This window comes from Ictidomys tridecemlineatus, unplaced genomic scaffold, assembly GCF_052094955.1.
Source record: "Ictidomys tridecemlineatus isolate mIctTri1 unplaced genomic scaffold, mIctTri1.hap1 Scaffold_83, whole genome shotgun sequence".
Lineage (NCBI taxonomy): Eukaryota > Metazoa > Chordata > Mammalia > Rodentia > Sciuridae > Ictidomys > Ictidomys tridecemlineatus.
The window spans coordinates 1,153,915-1,175,811 of NW_027526085.1; the positions used below are offsets into that span (position 1 = coordinate 1,153,915).

The following is a 21,897-nucleotide window of genomic DNA, read 5'->3' on the forward strand; positions in this document are numbered from 1 at the left end:
GGTCTCCTTTTAAAGTTTTGTGCTCCTGGGTTCCTTTAGTGCTTCCCCAGAGCTGGCTGGGACAGACTGGTGTGGTTCTTTGGAGGGGCTCAGGCTTCCTATTTCCCTCCTTGCTCGTCCAGGGCGGCAGTGACTGCCATGCTCTTGGTATCACACCTTACTCTCCAGAGGTGTTCAGGCTGGGATTAGACATGGGGCAACAGGAGAGGAGGCCACACCTGCAGGACACGTGCCTTCTGCAGACAGCTTGGTGGCTGTCCCTAGCATGTTCCTTACCAGCATAAGTGTATTTAAAGGGTGTCTTTTGGAAAGGAAGTCTTGTTGATGTGAGCAGATTTATTTCAACATTAATTTTTAGAGGAATTTGGGTATAAATGTACCAAAATAGAGAATATTGATTGATTCTTCATCATCCTAGTCCAAGGAGAAGGGAGTAGTGCAGAAGTATGCAGATGGGTTCCTGCCAGTGCCGGGGCCTGTGCCCATCAATTGGCGTAGGTGAGGGAAGAGCCCCGGCACATGCCCAGCCCCTCTCAGTTGTCATGTACTCTCTGGATTTCTACGCTCCTGAAGCTTTCTCTCCTCAACCAGACTAATACCCTTGTTTTTGTGAAAGAAAAATTCAGGAAATTTGTGAGAGATGACAGAAAAGGCACGGGGAGTGCAGGCCAGACCCTGGCTCCCACTTCTAAGATAAAGGCCCTGCAGGATCCCCTGCAGCCACTTCTCCCCAGCCTCACCAGGGAGCTTGGTCCAGTTCTGGGGACCCACAAAGTTTTGGCTTCATTGTAAGCAGAAATCTTCTATAAAGGTTCTCAAAACAGCACTGGGCAGAAATAAGATACCCAGAGGTCACCAGTGCAGTCACTTGTCCTCAGGCCTCACTAGATGCCCTGTCCCCTCATACCTAGGCAGCCCGTTGGCCTGAAGCTGGCCACGTCCACCACAGCCCCGGAGGTGCCTCGCTTATGAACCAGGACTTATTTCTGCTTTGGTGCATGATTCAGGTTTGAACTGCTTACCAAATGAACACCAAAGATGATGGCTTGCTCTGATGCAAACTATGTGTGTATACACGAGTGTGTAAGCAGAAACTGAGAGACCGCGTGAGTGGCGCATGCTTTTCATGGTGGCGAGAGATGTGGAAGAGGAAGTTTGCAAAGGTGTCCTCATTTCAGAAAGTATTGCAAGCTGTGCTTTTCCTGTTTCTGAACTGTAGTAAAGAAAGAATGCATCTTTTTTAGCACAAAAATGGAGTCGAGGTGATCTCCCCCTGCCAGATGCCTACAAAGAACTTACTCCAAATTGGGCTATGCCTTGATATGTAATTATTGGTCTTTCATTATTCTGTTTTGAGAATTTTATGGAATTCAGCTTCTGGGATAATCAACAATGACATCATAGTAGTTATGGCACTTAGGTCCTTTGACCTTAGGAGCGAAGCTTATTTTTTAAGTTTATACAGGAGCATCTATTTTCTATTCTTTCCCCACAATTGAAGAATTCTACTTAAATTTTACATCCAGTTAAGTCTCAGCATCCCGTGGTGCAGGGGCATTTCTGAAGGCCTGGTGAGTGTAGCTGTGGCACGCTTGATTTAAATTTGCGTTTGCATGTTTGAACCCAGATGTCCCTGGGCTGGCTGGGGCACATCAGGAGGCCTGACTTTTGCCTGGAAGTTTGGCACTTGCTGAACAAGAACTTGTTGCTCTAAGAATGTCAAGTGTGCCTCCTCGGTCACAATGCAAAGGGGGAGGGGGAAAGGCCAATAAGAAATATCTGTTTGTTGTTAAGTAACATTTACTTCATTCGCTATTGAAAACACTTCTCATTCAGGAACTGTATTTGTTTTTAAAGGGAAAAATCAACTTGTGGGCTATAATTTCCTAAGTGTGCTTCAGAAAGGCTTTGCAAAGACTGGGGACAGGGAGCCCTGGTTTGCAGACCACCAGCTGTGGGATCCCCAGCCAGCGCACCCTTCTTCACAGGAAGGGTGGTAGGTGGCTGCTGGCTGTGCCTGCAGGCTGGAGCTCGCTCCCCTGGTGCCATGCTCCTGTGTCATTCTGTGTCTTTTCTTTGCTCTCCCCCATACAGATTCGGAGTTAGGTGTTGGCGCGCTGCCTGAACATGACAGCCTTGATGCAGGGCCGATTGTCCCCAAGATATCAGGTCTAGAGAGAAGCCAAGAGAAGAGCCAAGACTGTTGCAAAGAGCCCGCCTTTAAGCCTGTAGTGCTTAAGAACCCCTGCCCTCAGGTCCCGCAGCCTCTGCCCCAGCCCCAGGCGGAGCCCCAGCTCCGAGCCCCTTCTCCGGACCCTGACTTGGTGCCACACACAGAGGCCCCACCAACAGCCCTTCCTCCAAGTACACAGCCCCCACAGGCCCCCCCCCCGGAGGCCCCGCAGCCTCAGGTGCAGCGGCCACCCTGGCCACCATCCCCCACTCAGCTGCTCCACTAGCACCTTCCTGCTGTGCAGGCCCACCCCTCATCCCAGGGCCTGCGCAGTCCCTGTCAGCCTACAGCAGCAGCCTGAGCCTCAACAGTTTAAGGTGAGCCAACCTGCTCTCTGCCCGCCGGCCACCTTTGCTGGATGGTCAGAGAGTCTGGGTGAGGGCTTCCTAGGAGATGGGTGGCCTGATTGAGAACTGTCCTTGTTTTCTCTGGGAGACGAGGAGATAGGGACAGGGGCTGTTGGGTGAAAGCCGGTTGGGTTGGCTGTTGACACTGCACAGGAGTGAACTATCCAGGATCTCCTGGAGGACAGAGGCAGGAAGGAGAGGTGCTTACCCAACAGGTGGCCAGGCCCATGCCATGCGCATGTAGTCCCAGCTCCTGAGGCCGGAGGGTAGCTTGAGCCCAGGAGCTGGAGACCAGCCTAGGGCACATAGAAAGACCCCATCTCAAAAGATGAAAGAAGAAGAAGCAGTTGAAGGTGTGCGCCATGGAGTGGAGGCCAAGGTGCCTCCGAGGGCCCTGAAGGTGGAGACTCAGAGGAGAGAAGGGGTGTCGCGGGAGGGTTGTCTCCTCAGGCCCAGGAGACTGAGACCAGTGCTGGGTTGAGCATTTTTCAGTGGGATTTGCTTCCTCATTTTTGAGTCAGAGAAGAAACCAGTGGGGAGAGCCAGGTCCTCCTGGTTGGTCTATGAGAGGCCGTCCAGGGTGACCCTGAGCCCTGTGGGCTCCTGAGACTTGTGCGTGTTATTGTTTTCCTTTTAGAAGCCTGGTGGGGTCAGGGACAGGTGAAGAACAGACCTAAGCAGGCAGGTTCCTCCCAGGGCTGGGCCAGCTCCTAACCGGGGGCCACTCCTGTGGCACAAGACTTGGCCCACCTCTTCTTGTGGTCCTGGGGTTATGGTAGCAGACAGGGGCGACCCACGTGGTGGCTCTGTTCCGTTTTGTTCCTTGGCTGCTTTGCAGGAAGTGTGGCGAGGAGGGTGGGGGCAGCAGGAGACAGAGCAGGGCAGGCCGAGCCACAGGAGCGAGGGGAGCTATCTCAGCAGAGAACTGCCTGGACAGCCCTGTGCATGGCGCTGGGCAGTGGTCTCTGCCGGGCTGTGTGGTGGGGAGAGAGAGGCCCAGGGGAGGGAGGGCAGTGGGGACGCAGATGCTCACCTGCGCCTGTTTCTCCCTTTGCTCCACAGCAGCAGCAGGAGCAGTACTTTGGCCAAGACACAGTCCGCCGACCCGCACCTCTCCCACCACCTCTCGGCCTCCCGGTTCCCCCTCTCCCTGCCCAGCCACAGGCCCTTGCACAGCTTCACCCCCGCCCTCCAGGCCCCCGCTCACGCGCATCACCCCAATATGTTTGCCCCGCCCACTGCTTTGCCTCCGCCACCACCGCTGACCTCAGGGAGTCTGCAGGTCCCCTGACACCCTGCCGGGAGCACTTACTCAGGTAGGTTGGCCAGGTGGGCGCCGGGACCTCACTGCTGTCCCTGCCGTCCCTCATTGCCAGGCCGGGCGCACTTAAACAACCATGCCCTGGGAGGGGGGTGTGGGAAAGGAGGCCTGAAGGGTGAGGCCCGGCAGGCACCCTGGCTCAGCAGAGCGGCCACAGCCTGCTAGGCCCGCGCCTGCTTCTCTTCAGCATCTCAGGCCGCATCTTGGGGCATGGGCCTGGCCTGAGGGCGTCCACCTTCCTGGGAAGAAGAGATACACTTTTATGATGATGCATCCCAGAATTTAGGGATGACCTGGTGGGAGATGGGGTCCTTCTCCCCTCACCTGTGTCGTGGGCCAGGGTCCCAGTACTGCTCTTCATCGCTATGTGTCTGCCCTGAGGCCAGCCGGGGAGCCTGCTGCGTTCACGGCTGGAAGGCGCCCCCCCTGTTACCCCCACCTCCAAATGACTCAAGGAGGCCAGAGGGCCATCCCAGTCGTGTGGATGGGGAACTGACCTGCTGGGCTGTGCAGCTGGTCCCCAGGCCCAAGTGTTAGTTGAGAGCAGCCCCAGGCTATGGCGGGCCTGAGGTTGTCCCCTCTATCCCAGGCCCCGGGGGCTGGGTCCTCAGCCCTGCACCCTCCATGCTAAAGCACCCAGATGTCCTGATCGGAAGGAAAAGGTGCCAACATCTCCCTCTTCTTCTTTTCCAGAGCAAGACATCTTGCGGCAGGAACTGAACACGCGTTTTCTGGCCTCTCAGAGTGCAGACCCAGGGGCCTCTCTGGGCCCCCCGCCCTACCTGCGCACCGAGTTCCACCAGCACCAGCACCAGCACACACACCAGCATACGCTCCAGCACATGCACCAGCACACATTCACACCCTTCCCCACGCCGTCCCTCCCACCACCATCATGCCAACGCCAGCACCTCCCATGGTGTGTAACCCAGGCAGAAATGTGAGGATAAGTAGAGCCCAGTCTCTTCTGTGTGCAGGAGGGTGGGGCTGGCGTGGGCGTGGGCCCTGAGGCCAGGCGGCCTTCGAGGGGCAGTGTCCTGCGCCTTACCCAGGTGCCCGCTTCACGCATTTGCCAGTGCTGGGTCCACTTGCTAGTGGCCTTCCTTCTCTGGGCACCTGCCATCCTGGCCCGACAGCAGTGTGAACAACGTGCTGACACACAGGTGCTCACAGCACCAGGAGGGAGGGAACAAGTGGGGGAACATCCACTGGGGCCAGCTGCCTGCCCTGTGTGGGGTGACATTCAGAGGCTGAGCCCTGAGCCTGGAGGTGTGTGGGCATTGCCGTGTACCCAGGGAACTGGGAACTGAAACGGATGGTCTCAGACAGGCTTCTTTAAATCTTTAAATGCCCTAGCAGAGTTCTACCTCAGTTGTCACTTATGTCCAGTGTTTAGAGAAGGGCCTGGTTGAAACCCTGAAGAGGAGAGTCCATCAGGCCCCAGGAGAGCAGATGGGAATTCACGGAGGGTCCTCTCATCCACCTATGCGTCTTCTCACCCACTGGCTCAACTTACTTTTCTTAACATATATTTTTAAAGTTTGTTCTACAAGTTTTATTTAGGGGAATATTAAAGATGAGGCCTTTTCACCATCCCACCCCCCCTCGCCCCCCCCACAAAAAGTCCTATAGCAAGTTCTGTGTCTTTTTTTTCTGAAAGAACTGCATTTCTCACGTTATTTACTTGTTTAAATTCCTTTTTAGTTGTAACTGGACACAATACCTTTAATTTATTTATTTGTTTTCTATGTGGTGCTGAGGATCAAACCCAGTGCCTCATATGTGCTAGGCGAGCCCACCACTGAGCCCTGGCCAACAGCCATGTGTTTAAGGGCCTAATGGTTTAAGAAAATATCATGCTGGCCTGTGTGAGCTGGTCCACCAGTGAGTCAATCTGAGGTCTTAACATCCTGGAGGAAGACAGGCATGAGGGCACGGGTGATGAGTCCTCCTGATGGGTTCGCAAGACCCAGCCCAAGTGCCCTGTGTGGGTGGCATGGACTTCAGAGAGCGGCAGATCTGCAGTTCTCCTGGCAAGGAGAAGACCAAGTGGAGGGACCCTAGGAGGCCAGGCCCCGTGCTCGGCTCTCTGGATGGATCTGGAGGTGCCTGTCCTCTCCAGTTTGGGTGTTCACTGTGTCAGCCTCTGAGCACAGAGTAGAAAGAGAGGAACCACCAGGCGTCCAGGGCCCGAGACACCGCGCTGTGTGGGCAGACTGGACTCGGGGTTGCCAGAGGCTCAGGAGCTCAGGTGGCTCCTATTCAGTGAGGTTGCAGGGTCTGGTGATGTCTCAGTGACACAGAAGCTGTAGGCTGCCTCCACTGAACAGTGAACCAAAGGCAGATGAAGTAACTAGTTTTTGCTTTGATTCCTTTACAGTTTGACAAATACCCTACAAAAGTTGACCCCTTCTACCGGCACAGTGTGAGTTGCATTCCCTGCTACACGTTGAATGTGCCTGCTTTCCGTGTGTGCACTCTCCCCTAGTCAGTACACGGCCAGAGGCCTTCCCATCACCTCGCCAGTGTGCCCGCTGCTGCTCGTCCCTGTGGATGCTTGCTTTTGTGGTGTCTTGCTTTTGGTAAAGATGCAGTATCATCTTCAGAGTCAAAAGATCATAAGCACAGCCAGGACAGCCCCCTGGGAGCCAGAACCTGCCCTGCCTGGGGGTATAAGCTTTGCAGCCCTTGCTGCAGCAGAGCCCGAGGCCACAGGACCTCAGCCACAGGCGGAAAGCCAGCCACAGAGGGACCTCAGCCTGACTGTTCCCTCTGAACAAAGTCCCTCATTCTTTTGAGTCATAACTCTTCAAAAAGTGCATTTTTATTTACTTGAGACTAAATACAGAACCCTCTTCCACATGGCTGATACTGTTCTCCTGAGTGTATTTTCATTTTACAATTAAAATATTGTTTAATTAAAGAAAGCCTTAACATTAAAACGAATGCACCTTTTCTCTTTAAGCTCAATTCTTCTTTGCTTAAAAGATGCAGTTTTATGAAATTTTAAGTATACATTCCAGAACTTAAATTGGTACCAACCCGTTATATGATCATTGATGTAGAAGACAAGAGCTTCTCTATACAAAGACCTTGAATACTTGATTGTGATACTTTGATTATGGGGTGAATACTGCATCATTTTTATCTGAAAATTTGCAAGTTTATTTGCTCAATGGTTTTTCTTTTCTTTTCTTTTTAATTTGTAAGTGAATCCAGGAAAAAGGAAAAGTCATAATTGCTTGTAGCCATGTTGATTCATCATTTACAGCTATTCCCATTTTGATTCTTAGATTGTGTTCTCATTTTGGTAGAAATGTTGTTCAGCAGATCAGCAAAGACTGAATTAATTCATACTTTAAATAGATAATTAGGCACTTCATTAGTCAAGAGCATAGCTGAGAAATCAAGACTAGGAAATATTAGAAATCAATTAAGAATCACTTACTCTGGAGCCACTCAGAAGTGACGTGAGGCCTCTTCAGTAAGGAAAGGTGCATATGAGGGCCTTGCACCCACCACGTGGGCCACCTGTGTTGCTCAGCACTGATGCAGAAAGGTTTTCAGATGGACATTCAGGACCCAGTAGGCCTGGGTCCCTCTTGGGACCTGCCCATGAGTGGTGCCACTTTGCCTTGCTCTGTGTCTTGCTGATTTAACGAGGGACCAGCTCACAGAATGGTTTCTGTGGAGCTCAGTATGCCCAGGAGGTGGCTCAGTGTGCCCAGGAGGTGGCTTAGGTTGGCAGCCTGAAGCCACGCTCCGTGATCCATGGGCACACTCCACGGAGATGCCTAGGCTGGGGCTGGTGAGGCAGCTTAGGGGTCTGGACTTTGGAAAGTGTCCATGACCTCTGGTTCTCCAGCGGGGACAGTCTTCAGCTATATTTATTTTCTAGTGGTCAGCAGTGGGACAGATCAAAGGAAGTGGGAAGAGCATTGGGTTTCACTGTGAACGTGAAGGGAACTGCCCACCTGGACAAGTTTCTGGTGGAGGGTGTTGGTCACTCCACTTCCTTCCTACAGGGCCCTGGGGGGTCCTCACATGGCCAGTTACAGGGTGATATAGTAAGTGCTTAGTCCCTCTTGCCTTGGGATCAGGACGCTACAGGCGGACGGCAGAGGCCGTGCTCAAGAATCTAAAACCCAGTCTTGGACTTGAAAGGAGTTCTGAAGGGGGCACCCTTGCACAGTCCCTGTGTAAGTGGGTTCAGTTCAGGACCAATGAGTCTGAAACCTCTGTGCACCACTGGAGAGAGCAACTGGAGTCGGCCTGAAAGAGACGTGTGGGTCTCAGTCTCTGCCAGAGCAGTGGTGTGAGGGCCTTATTGGGAAGGTGCATTGTCATACTGTGACATGTGACACAACTGTGAGTTGGTGTGTCACTTAAATATCCACATGATGGTTTGCTCAAAGTGAACGTACCCAGAGGTGTAGAACCTCAGAGGTAATACAATTTCCAAAGGCAGGAAAGATGTGCTCACATCATCTCCCAGTATTTCTGTACATTTTTCCTCCAGTTATGTCCTTTGTATGCTAATGAGTCAAGAAAATTTATATTTTTCACTCAAAATCATGCTTTTCTTGTCATGAGGTGGTCAGACTCACACATCAACAGCTTGTCTTGCATGACCTCCAGTGAGCTTGTCTATTGAGCAGCAGACAAGATTCAAAGCTGGCCCTAAGAATCAGGACCTTGTGTTAATCCCAAAGAGCTCCAAGTTCCAGGAGAGCTGAGAGCGAGAGTGGCTCTGAGCTCTGCATGCAGACCCAGCAGTCCTGGGGGAGCCCCACATGTTATTTGTTACATGTAATCTACCTTTTAAGAGAACTGGCAGCTCTATTTAAAGTTTAAACTGAGTCATTTTATTTTACCCTTCCACAAATATTTGTCATCATTTTAGATGAGAGAATTAAATTGTCCTCTGGAACTGCCACTTCTAGAACAACCTAATGAAGCACGGATTGTGAATGTGTTCTCATTTCCTCAAACTATTAAAAATCTAAAAGCACTAATTGAGTTTTAATGGTATAAAATCCTAGCACTCATGAGGAACTGCTTCTTTTTCTTTCCTTTTTCTTTTTTCTAATTAACTTGTGATTTTCTGGGCATTTTATCGGCCCAGCATCCCTCCTGGTTTGGATATGCATGAAACCTCTACCCATTTAGGGCTCGATTGTGATTCACCAATTAATAATTAGAAACCTCTCTTTCTAATGGCGTTCTCATCTGGGACACCATTTGTTGGCTCATTGATTCTGAACTACTTTTAAATCAGACATTCGTGTGCATCTGTGTGATCACCCTTCCCATCCTGGTTCTTCACTAGTGGCACCTGGCTGAGTTGCCTGGCTCGCTCCTGTTGGTTTCTTTCTGTGGGAGGGGAATGTGAACATGTCACCTGCCTTCGACTAAAGCCGTTTTCTCCTCTCATCTCTGGCCACAGCTCTTCCACTCCTACCCTCCTGCAGTGTCGGGCATCTCCCCCATGATCCCACCCATGGGACCTTTTGGTTCACTACAAGGAGAATTTCAGCCCAAGGTAAGGAGGGCACAGGGAAGACCCAGGGGTGTGTCTTGCTGGGCACAACGGGGTCTGCCCCTTCTTCCTGCACGGTGACTGACTTCTCAGATCCTAAGTGACCCGGGGATTAGAGTGAGAGGATTTTCTTCTAGTCCATTTAGTTTTAAGCCTCAGCAAAATTTGAGGCTTCAGTTGGTACTCCCATGTGATCTCAGCTGAGCTTCTCTGTCCCCTGTGGAAGATGCCACCATGAGCATGGGCTTCTGTCCAGGGAGCCATGACCTCTGAGCCCAGCTGACTTTTGAGGCAGAGATGGGAGGCTGGGCCTGTCAGTTTTCCAAGGAAGAGGCTGGGCTGAAGTCCCAGGGGTGCAGCAGTCTGTGTTGTTGTATCGGGGAGATTCCCCTCCTGGCCCTCCCTGTCCTCCACAGCCCCAGCTGGGCACCCGGGTCTGCTGGAGCGGAGGCCGAATCTCTGGCCTCCTGGTTCTGTGCTTCTCCTACCGCTGGCTCTCAGTGTTCAAACTGCCAAGGTCACAAACATTTTTGAGAGGGACTTTCAGGACATGCATGTTTAAAATCAACTGCAGCCCATTTTATTCTCTTACCAAAGTGACGCATCTTCTAGTTGCAAAACATTCTCACATTTTCTGTGGTATGTGCTTTTCTTTTTCTCTCCATCCCATTTCTGAGGTGAGCACCAGGGTGGGGCCAACCTCCCAGGATGGGCAGCTGCTGTTTTTCCCAATACTATTACACCTGGACAGGAGGACAGAGGCCTTGGGGTGGGGTGGCTGCCCTCCAGGCCTTGTCCCCTTGCAATGAGTGCCCCCTGACATGCGAGGTCACACGTGCAGAGGTCTCTACAGTGGCTCAGCCAAGTGCCTCCTATCTGGAGATCGAAGAAGGTAGTCTTCAACTCCTTCCCCGAGCCTGCTCTTTAGTGCTCCCTCAGACCCTGGCCCGTCCCTTCTAGGTTGGGACAAATCTCTAGTGCATCCCCAAACAGACTGGTAGGTCATTTAATAAATTAGACTATTTCCCTCACTCACAATTATCCAATCACACAGAAAACTGCATCTGGGCAGGAGAGAGCCTCTGCTGGTGTGGAAATAGGCCTTTCCAGGCCACCTTCCTGATTGAATATGTAGATTGCAGTTCATTAGTGGAGTTCTTCATATGTATGCAAATCAGGCTGTTAACAACTCCAGCTTAATTGTTGGTTGTGCCGCAGCTGATTGCTTTCCTTTCATTCCTTCCCCCTTCACCAGGGAGGCAAGCCTGGTGCCTGAACTTGAGCTCCTTTTCCACACAAGTTAACTTCTGGTGTGTGTGTGTTGGGGGGAGGGTGTCCTGGAGGTTGTGATTTCCTAAATAACTGGTGTTACATAGTTTTGAAATCCTTCTCCCACAAGACCATAATAACTGTGCCCGAAGTAGGCTTTTGGTTGTTGTTCATTCAAAGGACAAAAGCCTACAGATAGGTTAATATTATGAGTGGTGTGTAAGAAGGGAGGTAGGATAGGGGAGACACAGGCAGAATTTGATACTGCATCTGTGTGGTCCCTATGTTGGGTTCTCTTGTCCCATTTCCACCACCGCTAATGAGTCATTACTGAGTGTAATTTCTTGTTATTGTCTGCCAGTTAAAACGTGGAGCGTTGGCTTAATGTCTGTGCAGTGCTATCAGCTCTTCTGATGTGAAGCACCTGACACTGCAAATGATGGCCGTGTTCACTTGAACATCTCCTGGAATGTCTGGAGTGGGCAGAGAGGCGGCCAGCTAGAGCTGGGCCACCTGAGAAGGAGGCGTCCGGGCCAGCCTCTCCATGTGTGGCTGCCCTGTTTGGTCCCTGTGGCTTCCACTGTGGTGACGGGTGCTGGAGGCCACCTCTCTGCTTTAGATGGCATGGGAGAGAGCTGCCTCTGGTCAGAGCGCTGGAGAAAACAGGGAGCAGCCCTGTACAAGCTCATGTGCTCACTGAGAAAAATGAGTCTGTGATTTAGAATGAAACAGATGAAGTCTCACTTCTTCATTTAGAAGGAGGAAAGATTTTGCTTCATGTCCCGTGTTTTGTGCTTCCTAAGCTGTGGTCTAATTAATTTGTAGACATCCAACCCTATCGATGTTGCTGCTCAGCCCGGGACAGTCCCACACACTTTACTTCAGAAGGACCCGCGGGTACATGCCAAGTCAGGCTTGGTCTCAGGTAACCCGGGTGTGTTCAGGGGACAGGTCCTGTGCATGACCCTCCTATCTCCTTTGAGAGAGCTGCTCTCAGGGAAGGGACTCTTCCCACCTGTGCAAGAGAGTGCCAGTTCCTCCTGGAAGACACTCTCTCCTGCCCTGTGAGTGACACCGGAAGGTTGACTTCCCAGCAAAAGGAGGGGGACAGGCTTGTGATCTGAGCCTATAAAGTGGACACTGTGGCTTCTCCAGTTCCTACTTGACCAAGCCTTTCTGTCTGCAAGTCCTTATGTTGCTGTGGGTGCTCTGGATAGACAAGCACTGAGTGCTTCTCCTGCTGGACATCAGCCCCCGCCACCCGCTACCCGAGGTCAGGACATCCCAGACCCCATGGCTCCCCTGGCCCTCTGCTTTTAATGTGGCCGGGATACCCTGTGCTCTAGAGCTGAGTAAAATATCCATGATGTTTTGGTTATGTCATTTATTAATGGTCTACACTGCACCTACTCCCAAAGAAGAACTTGAAGTTCCACAGGAGGTACAATCTTGTCTCGACAATGGTCATTTATCTTTATAGTAAATGTGAGAGAACGATCCCATCCCAGTGCTTTCTCCTCCCTGGGTAAGGGCAGCTGGAGCTGATGGTGGGAGCTAGGTAGACAGGCTGAAGCTTTTCGGGCTGAAGGTCCCGAGAGCTGCCACCCCCGCGGTGACTCTTGGTGCAGAAAGGCTTGCCCACGCGTCCTCTCAGCATTGATCCTGAGTCTGCCTCTTCAGCCTGCTCTCCCCCGCACCCTCGGTGTGGTGTGGAAGGGCTGCCCCCCGGGAACCTCAGGCTGGGCAACACCAGGGCCAGGCTGCCCAGGGCACGCTGCTATTGATTAAACTTCTAGGGGGCTTGTCAAAGGTGATGTCAGTGGGGGAGGGGACACTTGGCACTTTTGATAGTGTGAAAATGGGTTAATTATTCTCCAAAAGGGCTTCATTTAAAAGTAAAATTCTAACATTTTAATTTCCCCTCCTAATGAAGCACTACAAATTTGTTAATTAGAGCAATTGTTTGAGTGACAGGCGTGTAACCAAGTTGTCATTTTCTCTTCACAGTTGACAGATCCTTTCAGACCTATGTTAAGGGTAAGAAAGCCTCTTCTAGCACTGTTTTGCAACCTCTGTTTGACTCCCTGTGGGTTGGAAACACAAGTCTGTAGCCAGCCTACTCAGCAGGCTGTGGCACGGTGGTTGGGTTTTCAGCTCCTGTGTGATGCAAGTGACCGAGTTGTTTTGCTTCGGGCAGTGGAGGAAGCCATGCCACGGGCTTCTTATTTATATAACTGGTAGAGCTGAGTCCGATTCCAGTGTGAGCAGGTCTGGTAGAAAGTCTGATTGGATTTCAGGGAGGAAGACTTGAGCAACAGGCTGCAGTCAGTGTCTTTCATGAAACGCATACTTACCTGGGATGGGTGTGCTCTGCTGTGGCTCCCTGGTTCAGCACGAGGTGCTATTGACTTTCGTAGCCACTTGACCTGTTTCTGTGGTGTGGGAAAGGATACTGTGAGCATTGGTTGTTAACATCTTGTTTAAAGCAGAATGGCCTGAGGTCTGGTGCCTGGCCAGCAGATGGCCCCTCTGTGAATGCCAAGTTCCCCATGCCTGTCTGAGTGGTAGATAATGGGCAGTAGACTTCCTGCGGTCCCCACCCATTTCTGGTGCATACTCTCAGATAATCCACCTTCTCCAAAGGGAACAGGAGGTCTGTGTCCTCACTTAGGTGAGGCAGTGTGGTACTTGTGATGCCAAACAACCTGTCAGTCCATGACAGGAGAAAAGTCCTGAGTCTGTATTTCAAGAATAGCTCCCTACTACAGAAACCTGAAACTTCTGTCCTTTGCCAGTGCAGAATGGAGTTCTTTCCTTTTGTCCAGTAGTTACCGTGCATGCACTCTAGGCTTAAGAGGAGATTGCTTGGCAGGAGGCAGAAAGAGGTGGTCCCTGCCCTGAGTGGCAGAAGAGAGGCACTTGCCGTCACCCCACTGCTCAGAAACCAAAGAATGATTTGGGAGATGCAAATTGATCTGCACTCCTCCAGGGGTGGAGGAGGGACTTGGTATTGACAAAAGCCTGGAGAGTAGGGAGGAAGGAATGCCTTCCCCTCCCCTCCCCTCCCCTTCTCTTAGACATGAACAGTGTCCCAGCATGAATGAGTGGTCAGCTCTTAATGAAGCATATGGGGTCACTGGACTTCAACAGAAGTGGGATGGATTCCATTGCCCCGCTTTGGGGGTTAAAGAAGCAACAGCCATGGGGCGGTTATGACAGGTCCTGTGCCCTTTCTTGTTTTGATTTGATTTCGATGCTCCCTGAGGGACAGCCCACTTCCTAGGCTGAGGGACAGCCCACTTCCTAGCCCTTGTGAACAGCTGATTTGCATTATAGCATAGCCACATTTGTTAAGTAGGACTTCCTATTTCACCAGGTCTGCCAGCTGGCACCAGAAAAGAAAGAAGAGGCATAAAGTGGGATTCAGGCTTTTCCCATCTTGTCCTTGGTAACCGGGGGTCCTTGTCAAGTATGGCTTCCTGAGTGGTGGCCGATGTCTGGGCCCCAGGAAGAGGGGGAGAGCGATTATGGCTCCCTGATGGTTGGGCCTGGCAGGGTTGCTGACGGGAGGCTCTTGGAGGCACAAAGCTCTCTTGTTTCATGAAAAAGTCTCTGCAGCCAGAATCTGCTGAGAGCTTGGGGGATTTGCAGGTGGTTTCCCTGAAATGTCTCCTTCTGATCACTTTGCTCTTTCTTGTTCCAGAAACCAGGGAAGTGGTGTGCTATGCATGTTCACATCTCCTGGCAGATTTACCACCACCAACAGAAAGTCAAGGTCAGTCCGACCTTCCTGGTTCACAGAGGGAGGGGGCGGGGGGCGGGGAGCTGGGTTCGAGCATGTGATCTGCCCAGAAGCACCTGAGTAAGAGTATTCAAAACAGGGTCTGAAGACCAGAGGCAGGGAGAGGTCCCTCGGGAAGCCCATCTGAGAACCTTAACGAGGGAAACCTCCAGCAGCAGAATCACAGAACAAAAGCAAACTGGTAGCTCCCTGGTGCATCTTTCCTTTTGATAAATTTGTCATCTTACTTAAATAGTAAGATCCAAAGGGTTTAAATGTGGTTTAAATCCTGAAATAAAGGTTTTATTTATAATGAGCAAGAACTAGAATATGGAGAACACTTAAGAGGCTGAGAAAGCCAACAGAAGATGGTTTTGTTTTGTTTTTCAGTAGCAACCCATGTGTTCTCTTCCTTTTTGGGTTTGGGGAAATGATATTTATGCCCCATGTGGAGATGGTGGTGCTGAACCTCCGTCAGCAGCGTGCATGATCACATTAGCCCTTCTGGGAGGTCACGCTGGGCCTGCTCTTACCATCTGTCAGTCTTCCTGGTGACCTATCCAGGTGTTAAGAGACAGTCAGTACCTGCCAGGACCACCTGAGGCAGGTATTTTTTATTTGCACCATACAGATGAAGATGGTCCGTGCTTGACCAGAGCCTTTGTGGCACAGGAGGGAGGAGAGAGAGCATGTGGGTGATAACGTGACAAGGTTCTGGGACTTGGTTCAGGCACATGGAACCTGACGTCCACACTTTAGCCTGGGTCTTTGCAGCCTGGAAAAATGATGGGAAACATCCAAGCAGGTCTTTCTAGCATAGGTTTCTCCGTCCACTTCTTCATGCGTGACTAGGTCCTGGCAGCATTTAGGGTCAGCCTGAGGCCCATAGGCAAGGAGGACATGCCAGTCACATTGCAGGGTTCAGTGGTTCAGAAGCAAAGATGGAATCTAGTTAGAAGGGAGAAACAAACCTCCGTGAGACCTTTGGCTTTGGACACTTGCCCCTGGTGCTGACCGCATATCAGTGAGTGCCACTCACTTTTCCCTCCTTTTGTGCTCAGTGTAATTAGGACCTCGTGGTGTTGCTGATTAGTCCATGCTTTCTGGTTCCGGGTGACATGGTCAGCAGAACTATAGGCACAAGATGTCTTCCTTTTGTCCTTTGGTTGAACGTGATGAAGGATGTTGTGTGTAGCAGCTTCTCCATAGAAACACCCCTGGCAACTCCAGCTCTCATTATCCCCATTCAATCAGCAAGACCCTTGAACAGGAGATGGCTCTGTTCACCTTCCCCTCCCACAAAATGCTGGCAATCCCAGCCTCCGTTTGGCTTCATGGACCTGAGTTGGTTTAATGGATCTGTGCTGTACACCATGCAATGTTAGCACCGAATAATTTGGCAACCAAATTAAAGGAGGTACTCAGGAGAATCAGGCTTGGTTTGGGCTCCGCTGCTCCTTTAGGGAGGGACTCCATTATGGCAGTCCCTGTGGGTCTGAGCAGATGTCCCCTCCCCTTGCTCAGCAGTGCTCATTTACTCAGCTCTTTAGTGAGCTGCCTAGTAGGCTCGGGGCTGCTCACCGCGGGGCTCAGAGGGCCCCTCTCTCCCTGTCTCACTCCTCAGGCGTTTGCAATAAGGATCTGTGGTGCCCAAGGCCGCAAGTTCCATTTGTTTTCCCAGGTGTTGCTCCTAAGCACGAGCTCCCAGCAGGTGTCAGTCACTCTCGAGGACCAGGGGCCTCTGACTGAGGTGCTGAGGGACAGCCCACTTCCTAGGCCCCTGCTCTGTTGCAGAGACCCTCTCCCACAGCTTCTCTGTTGTGCAGCAGGCAGGAGGAGAAGGGCTGGGGTGGGGCAAGAGCAGCTGGGCCATGAAGGAGCCCTCAACAAGGGGAAGGCAGCTCATCTCAGGTCTCAGAGTCCCAGGCCATGGGAGGTGAGGGACATGGAGGGCAGTGCTTGTCTGGGAGGTGTGGAATTGACTCAAAAGGAAGGCTGTCAAGAAATAAGAAGGCCAGCAGACTTGAAGCCATGCAGGCGAGAGGGCTACCTGGCTCCAGAGAGAGGCCAGAGCCTAGAGGAAGCCTCTGGCCAGTGCCCACAGTCTCAGAGGAAGGTAAGCTGGAAGGCCAGCAACAGGGTGGGCAGGTGAAAAGAAATGAAGCCAGGACTTCATAGTAGGAGAGGATCTCCATGGGCCACTGCCTGGACTAGCTGCCACCTCCTCCTCCTCCCCCTCCCCCTCCCCCTCCTCCCCCTCCCCCCTCCTCCCCCTCCCCCTCCCCCTCCCCCTCCTCCCCCTCCCCCCTCCTCCTCCTCCCCCTCCCCCTCCCCTTCCTCCTCCTCCTCCTCCTCCTCCACTTCCTCCTCCTCCTCCCCTCCTCCTCCTTCTCCTCCTCCTCCCCTTCCTCCTCCCCCTCCCCCTTCCTCCTCCACCTCCCCTCCTCAACCCCTTCCTCCTCCTCCCCCTCCCCCTCCTCCTCCTCCCCCTCCCCTTCCTCCCCCTCCCCTTCCTCCTCCTCCCCTTCCTCCTCCTCCTCCTCCCCTCCTCCCCTTCCTCCTGCTCCCCTCCTCCCCCTCCCCTTCCTCCTCCTCCCCCACCTCCCCTTCCTCCTCCTCCACCTCCTCCCCTTCCTCCTCCTCCTCCTCCTCCTCCCCTTCCTCCTCCTCCTCCTCCCCCCTCCCCTTCCTCCTCCTCCCCCCTTCCTCCTCCTCCTCCTCCTTCCCCCCTTCCTCCTCCTCCTCCTCCTCCTCCTCCTCCTCCAGAGATTGGAGTAGTCCTAAGAAGAAACACCCCCATTAGGTAAACTGATATGCGTACTTTGCTTTCATCTTGTTTTTTGTTTTATGTTTTTTATATGTAACAGTGATCATTAGAAAATTAGCTTGTAGGCATGCAAATATTTCTTCATAATGTTCAGTTACTAATGTGCTGTAATCTATTAGAGTATGGCTAAGAGGCATTAAACAATTAATTTACACAGCAGATTATTCACACAGAATTCCTAATAAAATGAGCTTTAAAATGCTATTATTTTAAAACTTTCTAAAATGGACCTTTACAGCAATATAGTAAACCACTCAGGGGCACCAGGTGAGTGAACAGGATGTGGCTGCCCTCCCTGATCGAATAGCCACAGGCCAGCCTCCAGCCAGGCTCCATGCCTGCCCTTTGTGCTTCTTCTTCTGTGAGAACCAGGCAGACCCATGCAGCAGTCCCTGCTGACCCCTCCTAGGTGGACCTGCTTCTGGTCATGAGGGTCACCTGGTTCTCCCAGCATTCCTAAACTTGACCCTCACCAGGGCCAGTGCCCAGGTGTGGACCGTTCCAAGAGCCCACTCCCATGGTCTCAGGCTCTGAGTGAATCTCTCCTACTACTCACTTGGAATGTCATCTTCTGTTGTCCCCTTTCCACTGCAGAAGCAGATGCAGTCAGACCCACACAAGCTGGACTTCGGACTGAAGCCTGAGTTCCTGAGCCGCCACCAGGCCTCAGTCTCTTTGGAGCCATCCACCACCCCCATGACCTGGCTCGACCTTCAACTTTGTTCTCTGCCTCTGGTGAGTTCAGGGGGCAATGGAGTGAAAAATGTGGTCCTCAGGTAGCCAAACAGATAGGTCTGGACCCTGTGCTCTCACTCACTCACCACCTAAACGACATCCTGGTACACCTGGAAGGGAAAGAGACCGTCCTCCCCTGCAGGGACTCTGGAGCTGTGTGTACCAAACCAGTGCAACCCACAGCATGTCAGATTGTCAGATGCCACCGAGAAAGACGGGAAGATCCAAGGGCCAGTCAGAAGTAAAAGGGGTGCCGGGAACTGTGGGGACACGCACGGGCAAGGGGTGGCTTTGCACTGTGACAGTTGGCTGTGTTTCAGGATCTAATGGTAAAGAAACCCAACTGAGCTGGTTGTCAGGGTTGGGCTGTGATAGAGAAGGTGGTCCACCTGGCTTCTGTAAATACTTAAAAATGGCAGCACTAGGCTGACTCTGGTGACAAGTGGCTTCATGCCCACCCTGGACTTGAGTGTTGATGGGCTCCCTGTTTCACTTGCCGGCCTGCTGCCGCCCATGGCTCATGTTGGGGGCACATGGTCTCCCACGGAGGCAGAGAGAGTTGCAAGAATCCTCATCCTAGGCCTTGTTGCCAGAGCAAGGGGACCACTCTTGAGGGTCAGAGGAATCTGCTGAGGTCTCGGGGTTTCCTGTTGGTTCTGTCACATTTGAAGGCTCTGTTGCCATGGAATCTGGCTCTGAGACATGGCCACACTAAGAGCAGTTTTTGGAGAGAAATAGATTTCTCCCTGGCTTTCATTTGAGCCAAAGTAGAAGAATTGCATCTTTTGCTTTGATAATTCTGGAACTGTAGGCATCCCTGGGGCCTGGGTGGAGTGAAGCATGGTCTCCACTGAAACTCTCAGGAGCTTGCACTGCAGACAGCATGTGGCCAAAAGTCCGTTGAGGTGGCAAGTGGTGGGCCCTCGGAAAGTCCCAGAGCATGCACATGCTGTGGAGCTGGGGGATCCTCTCTGCACTCCCAGGTGGAAAACAAGCCACCAGGTGGACCACAGCCCAGGTCCCTTCAGATGCTGAGAGGCAGTGCCTGATCCACACTTCTCCCATGCTGGTGGCCCTGACAGCCCAGGGACAGTCCTCCTGCACTGTCTTTTCTTGAGGGAATTTGCACTTATTTATAGGAACTTAGACAAAATGCCAGGCATTATGGAACCTTGTTGGTAGATGGGTAAATATAGGTCCTGATTACGTTTGAATTTTGCCCCAAAATGGTTATATTATAAAACTTTAACCTGGTATTTATTACTAGTTAATGTTAGTTAAATTCACCATTTTTATCTCACTGTCAGAGACTAATGCCTGATATACACGGCAGGGTGGAGCTCCCTTGGTGCCATGCCCCTCCAGGCCACGCCCCCTGGCAATGAGCTGTGAGTGGCCCCGCCCCATGGCCTGAGCTATGGAAGCATTGTCCTTTCCTAACTCATGCACATCTGGTCCTCCCTTTCCTTCTTTCCTTCCTTCCCCAGCCACCTCAGGAGAAGGATTTGAGGTGACTTACAAGCATACATATCAGGTGTGATAAAGAGTTGAGAAGCAAATGTAGATAGGGGGAACCTGTGAGGAAGGCAGCCTCAGCATGGACCAGGATGCCCTGCGGGCACGGGGTTTGCTACTGAATCCACAAGGAAGCTGGCTCTTCCTGGCACCCAAGGCGAGGCTCTGCCCTGCTGGGAAAGAGGAGAGGGGCCAGGCAGGCATGGGCCTCACCCCAGCAGACTTCCTGGGGTCTCCAGGCCTGGTGAAGCAGGCTGCTCCTCGAAGCTGCTTTCTGTAAGCCCTGACCTTGGTGGTGTTTGACTCACCAGGTGCTGCACACCCCACTGGGACCCTTTTTGGGCCACCTTCTCATCACAGCAACTTCCTCAACCCTGCTGCTCACCTGGGTGAGTTCACGGGGGCAAGGTGGCTCCTGCTGCACCTACCAGCACATGGGGAACCGTCCTCCATAAGTCACTCGCCACTGGGGCCCAGTCAGCATGTGGCACCACCTCAGGACTCACTGCCGCCTAAACCACCTCCCTCGCCAGTATGTCTGTGCTAGTCCTGCTCTGCACAGTGGGGGACAGCTGGGGACAGCTTGTCCCGGGTGCCTCAGGGACTTGGAGTCCAGGGCATTCTGTCCCTCCCTGGGAGGAAACATCGACACCTTCTACAGCCAAAGCACCTTTGGCAGGTGGAAGAAAGACAGGCTGATATTACAGAGGCCCCTGGTTTTGTGGCCTTTATTTACTGATATTTTCTGCATGTGGCCAAGCAGACACAGGGTATGGTAGGCCTTCATCCCTGGGAATGTAAGGAGTTGTCTTAATTCTGTCCAGTGAGAGGCTGCAGAGCACCCTCCTGGGAGAGGTACGGGAAGACACCTTGAAGCACGGGGCTCCTGTGTCCCTCGGCAGGGCAGGGGCACAGTCCTCATGGGTACTTACCAACCACACTAGGAAGGCAAGCCAGGTGTGGGTGGGACCAGGATTGGCTTTGCTTTGCCCACCCACCCCCACCCCACTGCTCCCGTCCCACTGGGGAATCTGAGCCCTTCCTTCCTCCTGCCTTTGTTTGCAGAGCCTTTCAATCGGCCGTCCACCTTCACGGGCCTAGCAGCAGTTGGTGGCAATGCCTTCGGGGGACTTGGAAACCCGTCAGTTAGTGAGTACCTCTAGCTTTCCATACCTGCCTGGACTCTCCTCTGACGCCAGACCTTCCAAGATGAAGGAAACTATACTCTTGGAAATGAACTCGAGTCATATAATTGCAATGGCAGGCTTACACAGTGGAGTTGGTGGATGTGTGCAAAGCCACTGGTTTAAGGAGGCCACTGTCCCATTCATCCCTAGGGCCAGAGACAGTGATGTAGCTGATGGCTGCAAACAGTTGACTCCCATCTCTTCCACCCAAGGGCTGGCCATAGCCTCTACTAGAAGCAAAAGCACCTGTGGCTCTCGTGGGGTTGAAATAGTGCAGTGAAGAACTGCAGGACCAGGCCCAGAGCCATCAAGACCTGTGGCATGTCCTTGTGGCCTGGAGAGCCCTACAGCTCTCTGCTACTAGTCTCTAGTAGGAGGGGCTGCCAGCCCTGCGTGTCCTGGATGCCTCACAGTCTCTGGATGTGCAGCTGGTGGTCTTGCAGACATGTCTGTTCCTATTTGGGGAGCAGAGGAGACCTAAAGTGTAGCTCTAGGTCACCTTCACAGTGAATGAGGGCTCTTTAAGGGACAGCCTGGAGGGCTTCTGCGTGTGTTCAGGTCGAGGTCCTGAGTGGTCTCGGGGGCTCACTGTAGTTTGCCCATGTTGAGAAGACAGGAAGCAGGGTCTGGCAGGGAGAGGAGACGGGGTTCCAAGTTGATGACATACACCGTCACAGCCGCCCTTCTGCATGCTCAGAGCCTCTGCATGAGCTAGATATGTGTGATCAGGTGATCCTGACACCTGTTTGGTCCCTTTCATTTTTAATGCCCCCCTGCCCACCCACACTTTTGCTTTTGGGTTGGACTTTTAGACAGCTGTACACTGCCTCTCCAGGGGCAGGGCAGAGCTCCTCTAATGACTGTCGATCTCCTTTCCTTCCAGCTCCCAATAACATGTATTCATTTTAACTCTGGGTGCTGGTGAAGGCTTTGGTAAGTACCCCATCACAGCAGGTCGTATAATCTCTCTCCACACTTTTTGTTCCCCACTTCGCCATTTCAGCACTGTCACGGTAGAGTGGTTGATTTCTTTTGTAAAAAAAAAAAAAAGAAAAAAAAATTCTCCTCCTCCCGAGCAGTATGATAACAATCTCCGAACCCATGGCCAACGTGGACAGCATTCAGCTCAAGCTATACATGGCT

At 52.3% G+C, this 21,897-nt stretch overlaps 1 pseudogene; it reads left to right on the top strand.

Annotated features, from left to right (window-relative positions):
- Window positions 1-452: 452 nt before the first annotated feature.
- Window positions 453-21,663, top strand: LOC144374710 (autism susceptibility gene 2 protein-like; annotated as a pseudogene).
- Window positions 21,664-21,897: the final 234 nt, after the last annotated feature.